Genomic DNA, 12540 nt, shown 5'->3' with positions numbered 1-12540 from the left:
TTACCAAATAAATCACATTTATGAAATTGTCTACTGGTTCTCTTCTTTATTATTGTAGGTTTTTCCCACTTACCAGTTTGGGAGTGAGATTTACTGATCTGTGGGTCTCCACATTTGTCCTGGAGGCCTTCTTCTCAAGGCTGAAGACACATTTGCCACTTCTATCCCTTTTGCAGTGTGGTCAACTTAAATGACACTTTTCATGCTACATTTAGCTTTCTCTTAATCTAGTGTTTGAAGTCTTTCAGAACTAGATTGAGTATCATCTTATCTTCCTGCTTTCTTACTGTTCATTTTATCGATTTGTTCCAAAATGTCCTCTGCAGAAACTTCATTTAGGAACAATTCCTCATACTCTCCACTGCTTCACCACTAATGTAGCCCCTCCCAGCCTTCCTCAATAATTGGTTCCCTATTATTACCATTTGCCTACCCTTCTGCCAAGTTTCTGAGGCATTTATTATATCAATAACTTCCTTTAAAATCAGACAGTCTAGTTCACCTCTTTTAGGCTTCAGAGTTGCAGCATTTGTATAGGTATATTTCTACATTTTTTATTGATCTCGTTGCCCATTTTTCACAAGGCCTGCTTAGCTGGGACTTTCATTGCTGAAACCATTCTTTGCTATTTCCTTCCTCAATGTTATTGATTTCAGTTCCTTCCATTTTTCTAAATTACAAGAATTTTCTTATTTCTCTTGAACCATGTGCTGTTGCTTATTTGGTGAGTTTGGAAAGTAAACTATAAAAATACTTCATTGCTTTTGAATGTTAAAACCTAGTTTGCAATCTAGTCTCACATTGATTTATAAAGCTTATCTTTCTTGCAAAACCTAGCTCACTAAAAATCTGCTAGTCTGGTACTGTGACAATTTATAGCACTGTGATGCCACTCTCAAAATGTCTTTCCTACTCACTCCTCTGCGGTCAGTACCCACATCATTCACACCACCAGCTCCCTCTAGCACCAGGGCTGGACACAAAAGCCCAGCAAAGGTCTCAACAGCAGTGCAGAAAATGAGATTTCCTCCCATGTTTAATAATACATTTCATTAACACCTCCCAGTATGAGTCTTCTGTGATTGCTCATTCATGTTTAATTTTTTATTTTCTCTAATTCCCATATCTTGTTCCTGGCATGCTCCAGACAGTCAGTTATACCTATTTTTGTATCTTGGTATTTGCTCCCTCTTTCATAAACATGCCACACAGCACTTGGTTCTTTCTGTTTCATGCTGCTGATTTCTGGATCATTTTCTCCAGTTTCTCAAGATCATCACAAGTCTGATCCTGACCTTCCAAGTGCATCTTGCTTTATCTACATATTTTATGTGTGAGTTCTTTTTTAATCCATATAGGTCATTAATTAAAAAACTGAATAGAACTGGGCCCAGGACATACACCAGCAGGACTCCAGTCGAAATAACCTCCCAATCTGACTGTGCACCATCACCACCCACATTACAGCAATATCATGTACCTTCTAAATGATGAACCTCAAGCTATGAACTGTACAACAATAAATTTGCCTGTGGTCTCCCTCGCTCCTTTCTGGATCCAGACTAGAGTCCACAGGGAGGAAGGCTGCCCACTGAATGGGCTATTTTGAGAACTCTGCGGGCCACCTTTGCTGGGAGCACATTCACTGCCCCTGATCATGGCAGTATATGATCCTGTCTGCACATATGCAATAAATCTCATTGGCCCAGGAAGCACTGGCTTTTCTATGCTTGCACAATACAGTTATGCATTAGAGGAAGGGCTGCAACAGATGGTCTCTCCCTTATACAGAAACAAGGTAAGTGTCTCACCCAGCCAGAAATACTGGGCACACTGATCTAGACCATATTTCTTTAGTCTGCTTCTGAGAGAATCATGTGGAACAGTTTCAAAAGCTTTCCTAAAGCAAAATATGTCCCATCTGCTGCCTCCTCTTCATCTACTAGACATTATTTTCTCAAAGAAGGAAATTAGAGTAAGACTGCACGATTAATTCTTGGTAAATCTATGCCTTTTTTTCCCCTTCTTTTTTCCTTTTTAGCTTCTATTTGCTTTAAATTGATCATTGGGGTTTTTTTCAGACTTACGGCTGGAACAGTGGCTTCTAATTCCCCAATTTCTGTTTTTCAAAAAAGTAAATTGTGTTTGCCTTTCTGTAATACTCAGTGATCTCACCTGCCTTCTGAGAGTTTCCAGGGTAATCACTAATGCTTCAGTAATTGCTTCAGCTACTGTCTTCATTGCCCACATAGCTCTCACAGCACATACCCAGAGCAGGCTGAGGCCAGAGCTTCTAATCTGGAGAAACAAATAGAGAACAAACATAAGGCACAAAAACAGTGTAAAAGGACAAAAGGGACCAGACCAAGCTCAGACTGCTTGCTCTTCTCTCACCTCTGAGGAGGCTCAGCCTCCTCTCGCAGTGGGTAGTTTAGTGTAGCACACAGCATACCACTAACATGGCAGGAAGCTGCCTTCCAGCTGAGGAAAAGCAAGCTGACAACTCTAGGAAGGCTATATCTGAAAATACATTTTCAGTCAAGAACTTTTGGTCTGCTGTGCTGATGGGAATTTAAATACCAGGAGCATACCGGCAGCCACACATGTGATGACAGATTTGCTGACTTACAGGCAGAATATGAAGGGGTCTTTCAAGAGACACCTAGGTGGATGCTAGAAAGTGCTGGAGAGGAGCATGAGGTCTTATTGCATGTCACAGATTTTAAAGGGAAATGCAAGTGAAGAATCCTGGAAGGCAAAGTCAGACTGCTGGTTAGAAGATTTAGCCCCGGGGTACTGTTGACAGTTTCTATGAAATCCTTCCAGTTATACACACAACTCTAATTAGGCAGAGGGGAAGAAGATGCTATCTGGAGGTGATGGTCTCCATCACAAGTCAAAAGTGAAATCAGACTTTTCACAAGGAAAACATATCTGATGTGTTTAATTAAGTGGGAGCTGGGGGAAATCTGTCATGAGCTAAGGCAAACAGATTGCTAAGGGTTGGTAAAACAAAAACACTCTGTGTATCCAGCGAGTTCAGAGAAAAAGCTTAGAATAGCGATAGCAACATTTCAGAGGTGAAGACTTATTATATCAAAATGACATTGGACTAAGAAGCTAAACAAAGGTGTCCCTCAAAGTAAGAGCTATAAATACATGTATATAAAATGGGGGGGTGTCAATTAAAAAAAACCCAGGTAATAAAATCACATCTTGCCATAGCAGAAAATAGTAAATCCCAGTAACAAACCCAACAGAACCGATAATATACCATAATATGTGGCCACAAACTACAGAAAAGATAGTTCAAATTATAAAAGTATTTTTTTTTTAATATCAAAGAAAATGTTGTAAGGAATCTAGTCAGACTCAAATTCTTACTGAAAAAGACAACACACTGAACCTCTCCAGCAGTAAGAATGTAAATACATGAGTAAAGTTATCCCATCAGTCACCAGAGAAAGACTGAGTGCTTCATGTTGAGAGGGGAAATACTAAACATGGGGACCTCTATTATTCATAAATAAATCGATATAATGGCACAAAGGAAAAAAAGAGTTAGAGAACCAATTTATAGGAGCTAGTGTGACTGCTTTTAGAAGTATTAGATCCTGAACATCAAAGAAGAGAGAGGCTGTTCCCTACTTAATATTATACAAGGTACAAGAGGAGTGAGTTCAAGAAGAGGTAGTCAGTGAACCAACAAGAGAATAGGGGCTGCTCTTACAGAACAGAAAACTCTATCTTGGAGTGCAATGGTTATGACTTCAGAGGTCTTAATGGTCAAGGAACTCACCACAAATGCTCAATGTAAAAGTGTGATAAAATGGGAGAAGTGATTAGAAATAAGGAGTCCGTTCAACCTCTGGGTACAGCATCACTGAAACCACTACTATATCTGATTCTGATGTTCACATTTAAAGCTGTTGAAAGATTAGATTGGGGGCAGAAAAGAGTTATAAAAAAGTATATGAGGAGAGCAGAACATGTAACTGGGAAACTTAAACAGCTCAATTGTGGGCCGATTCCATAAATGCTTTCACAAGGGGAAAATATCAACCAGCACTTTTTAATCTAGCAGAGACAGAAGAAAGACTAAGGGCTGAAAAATGAAAGTGATTCAAACCAGAAATGAAACGCACATTTTTTAACAGCAGTGATGATTAAATTTGGGAAGAAACTACCACCTGAAGTGATGGATTTTTCAACTCCTGACATCTGGAACATATGTTTCTGTGAAAAGTTCAAGTTTTCATAGATGAATTTTCCCTCCCCCCGAAAAACAATTTTGTCAGAAAATTCTTAGCCACTATTTGGGTTTCTTGTCTATTTTAAAAGATGAGCCACAGAGAAATAAGCTTTGCACGTTGAGAGTTGGTCAAAAAGATAATTAAAAGAATAATAGAATTCCTAGATAAGGAATATGATACGGTGGGAGCTAATTATCACAGTGTCTGCAATGAAAGTTGTGCATCGCTAATATTTCAGAATCATTTGAACATATCTTTATAATAATGATCAAAAGGGAACTGCTTGACATAATCTACTTGAACATTCAAAAGCCTTCTGACAGGCTTCTTCAGGCAGGGCCCATTCCTGAAGAATCCTGCATGGACAGGTATTATGGTTGCTACAGGAAGGCGAAGCACAGACCAACATGCAACACCACCACTAACAGCCTAAACAGGTATTTACTACAAGCTTTGGCTTTCCTATGGAAGTGCAAAGTGGCATTATTCCAAGCATGATTTTTGTAATTGCAATCAAGGCACCAAGAACTCTTGCATAAGTGCTTTTAATATGCTACCGGAATGAAATATGACACGTAAGGCACTGACATCTTGTAGAGCATCATTAAACATACCACAATCATTAATAAATATGCCAAGGAAAGCCAGTACATCTACACGTAATTCAAGCGGAGGAGTTAGATTCCACATTATTATTTTCGTTGAGTAAAACACTTGAGAAAACTCCAGTTTATCCTGAGTCAATAGAATGTGAAGCATCACTGAGGAAAAAAAAAAACATCCTCTTGGGATTTTTCATTGGACTGAGAATTGTGGCACTCTTCCGTAAATGTCAGGCTTATCAGTGTTGTGAGTAAGCATCAGTTAGCTCTCAAACAAGCTGACTCCCCGCATTTTTCTCAGAACTCTATGTAATATTCTCCTGGCAAGGAACAGCTCTTTTAGAAGACTGCAACACCAATTTGTAAAAGAAGCTTGCCTCAGCTCTGACTCAAAAACTGAAAGAGATCAGGAATAGATTAGATGGCTGTAGGAAGATCTGCTTTTTGACTACAAACTCTGGCTTATTTGGAGTTAAAGTGATACAGGAAATACACATTTCTCCTTTTCAGTTCAGAACAAATGCACTAATTGTAAGAGAACTTTCTTCTTCCTACTTGTTTATCTACTTCATATTACATTAGTAGCTTCAAGTATATTTTTGACCTGTGACTGGTTAATGACACCAATATTTGCAATACATTTACATCCCTTTCTAAAGATCCTTTCTTTATTTCCGCCATCCAGCTTTTCTTTTTATATTCCTAGATGAGACCCAGCAGCACCGTGGTGAGATCTTCATTAGCATTCAAATAAAAATTCATTGTTTGCTTGTAGAGTAGGGAGATGAGTTCAACGTTCACTATTCAGCGTTCAGCGGTGCCATCAAAAGTGTTTACATTCATACCCATGTTTCATTTGCTTTTGACAGCACATAACGAAGCACACAAACTGCACTGGGTCAGATCAAAGGTTCCTCTACTGCAGCATCTGGTTTTCAATAGAGATGCCTGGGGAAGGAGTTTAAGAACATGCCAGGTATGCAGTGGTGCCTTCCTGGAATATTATTCTGGTTTCTAACAATATGTGTCTTGGGACTTTTTGAGTCACAATCATTGGTTTTACTATTTAACAGGTTATGCTTTAACTTCTCTCCATTAACTTCTCCTGTTACCCCCAGAGCACAAGTAAACTTTGCGCATCCATAATATCCTATGGCACAGGATTTTACAGTTCAATTACAAGCTTTGTAAAGAACCATCAACCAGATTAAACTGATTTCTAGTTGTTGCTTTGGAAGAGACACTTAAAGGGGCTTCTCAATTCAGAGAGAAGGCACCAAGGGGAATATGAGTGAGACTTACAAAATCATGGTCACAGCAACAATAGGTGGACAGTGCAGGCAGACGGACCACTGGGCCAGCCCACTAGAGTCTTTCTTATGTTGTTATGACTAGGCCATAGAATCATAGAATCATAGAATAGTTAGGGTTGGAAAGGACCTCAAGATCATCTAGTTCCAACCCCCCTGCCATGGACAGGGACACCTCACACTAAACCATCCCACACAAGGCTTCATCCAACCTGGCCTTGAACACTGCCAGGGATGGAGCACTCACAACCTCCCTGGGCAACCCATTCCAGTGTCTCACCGCCCTAACAGGAAAGAATTTCCTCCTTATATCCAATCTAAACTTCCCCTGTTTAAGTTTTAACCCATTACCCCTTGTCCTGTCACTACAGTCCCTGACGAAGAGTCCCTCCCCAGCATCCCTATAGGCCCCCTTCAGACACTGGAAGCTGCTATTAGGTCCCCACGCAGCCTTCTCTTCTCCAGGCTGAACAGCCCCAACTTCCCCACCCTAGTTGTATCTTCAAGACTGTTTCAGGAGCTCCATCAAGTTTGTGAAATGTGGTTTCTCACTAGAAAAACTTTCCCTGATAAAGAATCACAGAATCATTTAGGCTGGAAAAGACGTTTAAGATCGAGTCCAACCATTAACCCAGCACTGCCAAGCCCACCACTAAACCATGTCACTAAGGGCCTCATCTACGTATCTTGTAAATACTTCCAGGGATGGTGACTCCACCACTGCCCTGGGCAGCCTGTTCCAGTGCTTGACAACCCTTTTGGTGAAGACAGTTTGCTGGAATCCAGGCTAAAATGTTGGGGTTTATCCGTTCCATCGTTATTATAATTTCTCCTCACTTCCTGAGTACAGACTGCAGTGTGTCAGTCTGCAATTCTCCACTTTGCTCCTGGAGACCTTCTGTGGGATTGTTGTCACATTTACCATCTTCCATCCCTCCTGCAGAGAGACTGATTTAAGTGACAGGTCACATACTATAGTAGCTCCATAATTGCATATTTGTTTTCCTCCAGAGCTCTTGAGTGATTACCATATGGTCTTGGCAATTTCTGACTCTTCCATCTTATCAATTAGTCCTAAAATGCATTTTATTGTCATTTAATTTGAGACAGTTCCCTACACTTGTCCCCATAAGTTTGACTCTCACGGGAGAATAACCTATCTCAACCACAGAGAGCACCAACAAAAAGCTTCAGTTTACTTTCCAACAGCAACTTTCCTCTCTTACAATAACCCCTGTAGAGATTGGTCATCTGTTGATCAAACCTCTGCTAAAAGTACCTTATCCTGGCAACTCTGAAAACATTTTTACTAGTACTTTTACTATTCCTTTAGTGAGTTTGCACCTTAAAATCTTCCCTTGCCTGCCCTACAGATTTAGCTTCACAGTTAATGCTTTTTTTCTTTCCTTTTTTTTTTATTTAAATAGTTTCTTTATTTGCTCAGAAATCCCCAATTTCGAATACTCTCTTCCATTCTGCTGCTAGAATATTGCGTTTTGGTCCCTTGTAGAATTATTTCACTCAGTGATATATTGCTCTGAGCTTCAGATAGGGTGGTTTTATCCAGCTTCTCATCTTCCGCATCCTTATAGCAGCTGCTTTTAATTTCCTTTTAAGAAGCTCACATACTTTTGAATAGGTCCCATTTTTAAGGTAGGTATTACTGTGAATAGTTGTGGGGAAAAATCAAATACTCCTAAGATACTCTGTCATGAATCTCTGAAAAAATACAGGTATTCACCAAGGTGTTTTCAAAGAAGGGAGGCTTTGGAGGAAAGAGTACATCTAACACCTCCAGCTGGAAGGGGAAGGATGGGGAGGCCCTTGCCATGGCAGTGGATGCTGGGTGAGGTGGGCAGAGGAATCTCTAGCACCGAGCCTTCAAAAGGGTCTGTGAGGAGGCTGTAGCAGGGCCAGGTAAAAGACAGGTAGGGAATGTGGAGAAGCAACTCCCAAAAGAGGATTCACATTCAAAAGTAAGACTGTACCTGTGTCAGCAGGATGATGTGAACTCACTCGTTCAGAGATGGGAGTTGAAAGGTCTTGTATTATTACAGGCTCTCTATGCAGGCGGTGCAGATGGAGCAGAGCCGTCATACGCAGCCTTTCTTCAGCATGCCAGATCTTTCTGCTGCTAGGCAAGCTCTGGGGAGACCATGGGGAGCTCAGGGTGAAAGCCCATGTGCATTTCCCTACACACGGCTCCCACCTATGCATTTCCCTACACACGGCTCCCACCTCTGCTGCAGTGCTTGGTATCCTTGTGGCTTACAGGAATTAATGACTCATGGATGATGGAAAAGCTGTGTCGCTTTTCCGGGTGGCTGGCATTCAGCTCATCTGGAAAAAAGGCACCTCACTCCCAAAAAAGAGGGCCCAGCTCCCACGGGATGCAGTGTGGGCCATGCACCTCTCTGCCAGGGCAAGCATGCAGGCAGGACAGCTCTCTGGGTGCTATGTCACTGGCTGTTGTTGGACGTGACACAGGCTGGTCAGCCCCATGATATTTAGGATGCTGGTCCCTGTTAGGACACTGGTTAGTCCACGAAGCTTTTTGCTCATAGATGTAGGTGTCCCAGCAGAGCAGCACCCTGCACATGGGGACAGGCTCCCTCCTCACACAGACAAGGTTTACAAAATGCAATATATATGGAATCTAAAGCAGGCAGCTGGCAGAATCCAGGCAGGCCTGCAGACCCACGACTCTCAGAAACAAATCTGCCAGATGTTTCAGCCTCACAAGGGAGCCACACGCCTGTCCTACTGCAGGAATTGTGTTTTGCCTCCTGTTGTGTTGGCTTCCTGTACGAAAGCTGGAAAATGGTGGCGGTTTGAGAGTTACTTTCCCTTCCAAAAAATTGGTGCTCCCATAAGTTTGTGTAGTTAGTGAATATCAACAAGAAATAAATCAGAGCTTGGAGAAATGCTGTTCTCCACTCTTCCTCCAGCGTGACTTGTTTACACTGCTGAGCTGCAATCTGAAAAATGCCATCTATAATGAATACTAAATAGTGGGAGTCTTTTTCTCAGCAATGTGTTACTAAACCTGATTGCTGTGCAGTAGAATATGCTGGGAGAGAGCGGAGGCTTGGCTGTGTTTCTCTGTTTCATGCAGTCATAGAAACTGTCAAGCTTAGGTGCCTCTGTGATCTCCAAGCAGCATGTCTCCCTACACCCCTTCCTAGCTACCCATTTATTTTTAAAACATTCCATTGTTACAGTAGCTCAGGCTTTTTCAGCCAATTTTAATGTCATTATTATTTCTGTCTCTTTAAAATGTAGCTACTTATGCAATTTTATTCTTCCCCCACAACAAATTCATAGTAATGTGTTAACAGCTGCCTTGTGGTGGAAGTCACCTAGAGTTAATACTCAGAACTCCTCACTATTAAGAAATGACTCACTGGGTGTTATAAAATCTGTACCGCACTGCCTGGCACACCATCTTCGGTACACACACATGTGTCTCTGCTTCATCACCAAGAACATTTCGTCCCCTGCCTGTGGAGGGTACATACAAAACCAAAGGATAACAGAAAGCAAGAATGCATCCACACACGAATGACTCCTAGAGTAGTTCACAGCTCCTTAAGTGTAAAGGACCAGGAAGTAGAAGGGAATCTATATGGCAGAAGATGGTGAAAAAAAGGGATGAAAGAAGAAAGAGTCATACCAGGGCCCCTTGCTCACACTTAATCCCTGCAGCCAGTATAGAATAATACATCTGCCTCTATTTAGGAGTTTGGTGACATTTTTGAGCTCCCTTATTTGCCAGCAGTCCAATCTTCAAACAGTTCAAGGCACAACCATGGTGATAATTCTACATAACAAAATGCACAGTGGAAGTGGCACTGACCCAAAGGCTTGTTAACACACAGCATAGGTAAGAGTGGTATATTTTCACCCATTAGAATTCTTAATTGAGGCAAAACTTAGGACAGGGCTTTGAGCAACCTGCTCTAGTGGAAGGTGTCCCTGCCTGTGGCAGGGGGTTGGAACTGGATGAGCTTTAAGGTCCCTTCCAACACAAACCAGTTTGAGATTCTGTGAAATCAAGGTTTCTGAAAAACAGCAAATCGTTCATACCAATGCAATGTATACTCTTTTTTTCTTGACTCACACACTGGAGTGTTTATATAAATGTACATACACTTCCTATACACGCAGTATCAAACACTCCAGCAGACGGGCTACAAGACAAAGTCTAATACCTTGTTTTGGCAAGATCAACCTCAGAGTCACACGGGCACAGTGAACAGGAGATCCTAAAACTTAGCATTCACGCACTTCTCATTGAGCTGTGCAAAGGTCATTCTGTTCTGTGGATAAGCCCGTGTCAACAGTGAGCATATATTAGAGTTCAGAAAACCCTTTGCTGAGGAGATCCAGGCATTCTGGGTTAAAAGGTTATGAAATTTAGTCTAATCTCTATTCCTACTTTCTTAAACATTCACTACCCATCTATTATGAAGTCAGTGCAGCCCAAAATTGAGGTTTCCCCAACTTCTTCCACATAACCCTGGCCACATTCCTACAAGACTGCTCAGACTTGTAGTTCAAACTGTTCAGAATTCTCTCAAGCTGGCCTGAAATCTGTTTTTTAAATACATCTGATTTGCATCCTAAGTTCTCAGACTGAAATAAAATCACTTCTTTTTGTTAAAATATTCCTTCCACCACTCTGCTGAGAACCTTTTGTGTCTCTGTGCTTTGTCACAGGAAGGTCACATTTGATCCAGGGTTTCTCCTACTGAAAGGTTTGTTTCTGTTGCCTTCACAACTGTCCACAAAGTCCTTACACTTTCAAACAACTGGAACCACCAGCAGTCATCTTAATGCCCAACAGAATAATGAAGATATCAAAAGATTTAACACCCAGGAAAAGAAAAACACCAAAAGAACACAAATGATTTCTAAGCACACAGAAACTAAGGAAATGAGTACTTGTCAACATGAATCCCTCATGAACAAAACAAGCTGACTCAATCTAATTCCATTCTCCAATGGATGACACTTTGCAGATAAAGAAGCAGCAGCAGATATCACATACCTCAATGTCACTGAGGCCCACACAACATTGATGAGTGCAAGAATGCCCTGGCTGAAGTCATGACACAAATCGGGCTGAAATCCACACTCTGAGAGTAGTTTCCAATGGTTCACTGTGAAATGTAGAGGACAAATTAAATGGTTACTCAGCTGTTCATAAGTTCCATTCAATATTTTATTGATAGCCTGGATGAAGGAATGGTTTGTGTGTTTATTAAATCTGCCAAGCTTAAATCTGAAAAGAGTGGCTACAAATACATTTGGGATAGCAGTATTACAAATTTTTGACAACTTGGACAAGCTGTCTATAAATACAGGAATCACTTCAATTGTACAAAGCGTAGTGTTTTAACTTAGGCAGGAGTAAAACGCACAAATAGAGGACAGAAAGCAGGGCAGAAAGCAGTCTGGGAAAAAAATAGATCTGAAGGTTCTAATAGATCACAAGCTGAACGGGGTTATTGTCCTGAGCAAAGAGAAAACACCACACTGAAACATTAATAGAAGAATTACCTGCAAGACATCTTGCCTGTCCTTTTGCTGTACTCCGTATTAGTAACGCCTCAGTGCAGAGGAACATCCGGTCTTTGGTACTGCTCCTCAAGAAAGGCTGACAGGCAGCAAGAAAAACTGTAACAGTTAAGAGATCTGGAAAACATGTCCTGAATCAAGAGACTTAGAATAGGAGATGCTCAAAAGAGAAGACCACGGAGAGATGCAATAGCAGGCCTGACAGAGTCGGGATCGGTGCAGTAACAGTCTTGGAGGAGATAAAAGTCTGCAACAAAAATGGAAGAGAAAGAAGCCAATAATGTTATGAGCAGATCTGATTCTGTTATGAAAGAAGGAGATGGAACAACTGATTACCTGAGATTGCTTCCAGCTTCACTTTGCAATGATTCTGTGCTGATTAGAGTTTGTCTGTACTCAATTTGTCCTGATGTACCCCAGTGACTTCATACAGTAATTGCTCATGCACATTTACATCATTTCTGCATTAACATCATCATTAAGGTTAGAGTGTTTTACGTTCATCGTGCCATCTTAAGACTATCTGTCTTGCAAATACCTTATCAAAATGCTATTTGCCAAACCAGCTTCCCTCACAACTCATTAATCAAAAACCATTTTAATAATTAGTCCTCAAACAGTAATTCAGTAAAATCTTTCTATCTTGATTTTCTTTTTCAACCAGTGCAGTGGGCAAAAGGGTTTGTAATCATTTGGCACCACCACTCTCAGATTCAAGAGTCTAGATTACAGCTGTTGGTGCCAGAGTCACCCATTCCACTGCATAGAAACCACTACAACTTTAGACAAAATTGT

The 12540-nt window shown here is 41.1% G+C and overlaps 1 long non-coding RNA gene across 19 annotated transcripts in view; it reads right to left on the bottom strand.

Moving 5' to 3' along the window:
- The window catches only part of LOC136020147 (uncharacterized), a 40645-nt gene that overhangs the window by 17486 nt on the left and 10619 nt on the right, over positions 1–12540 (bottom strand). For 17 of the 19 annotated variants that reach the window (XR_010615222.1, XR_010615223.1, XR_010615218.1 and 14 more), the window contains 3 exons: positions 11728–11992; positions 11216–11327; positions 2176–2298 (listed from right to left, as the gene is read on the bottom strand). This is a non-coding gene — a long non-coding RNA (uncharacterized LOC136020147). Of the gene's footprint in view, positions 1–2175; positions 2299–11215; positions 11328–11727; positions 12207–12540 lie in introns of all 19 variants that reach the window. The other 2 variants (XR_010615208.1, XR_010615207.1) reach the window with 2 other exon arrangements.

This window comes from Lathamus discolor, chromosome 10, assembly GCF_037157495.1.
Source record: "Lathamus discolor isolate bLatDis1 chromosome 10, bLatDis1.hap1, whole genome shotgun sequence".
NCBI classification, from domain to species: domain Eukaryota; kingdom Metazoa; phylum Chordata; class Aves; order Psittaciformes; family Psittacidae; genus Lathamus; species Lathamus discolor.
This window is presented reverse-complemented; position numbering and strand designations above follow the sequence as displayed.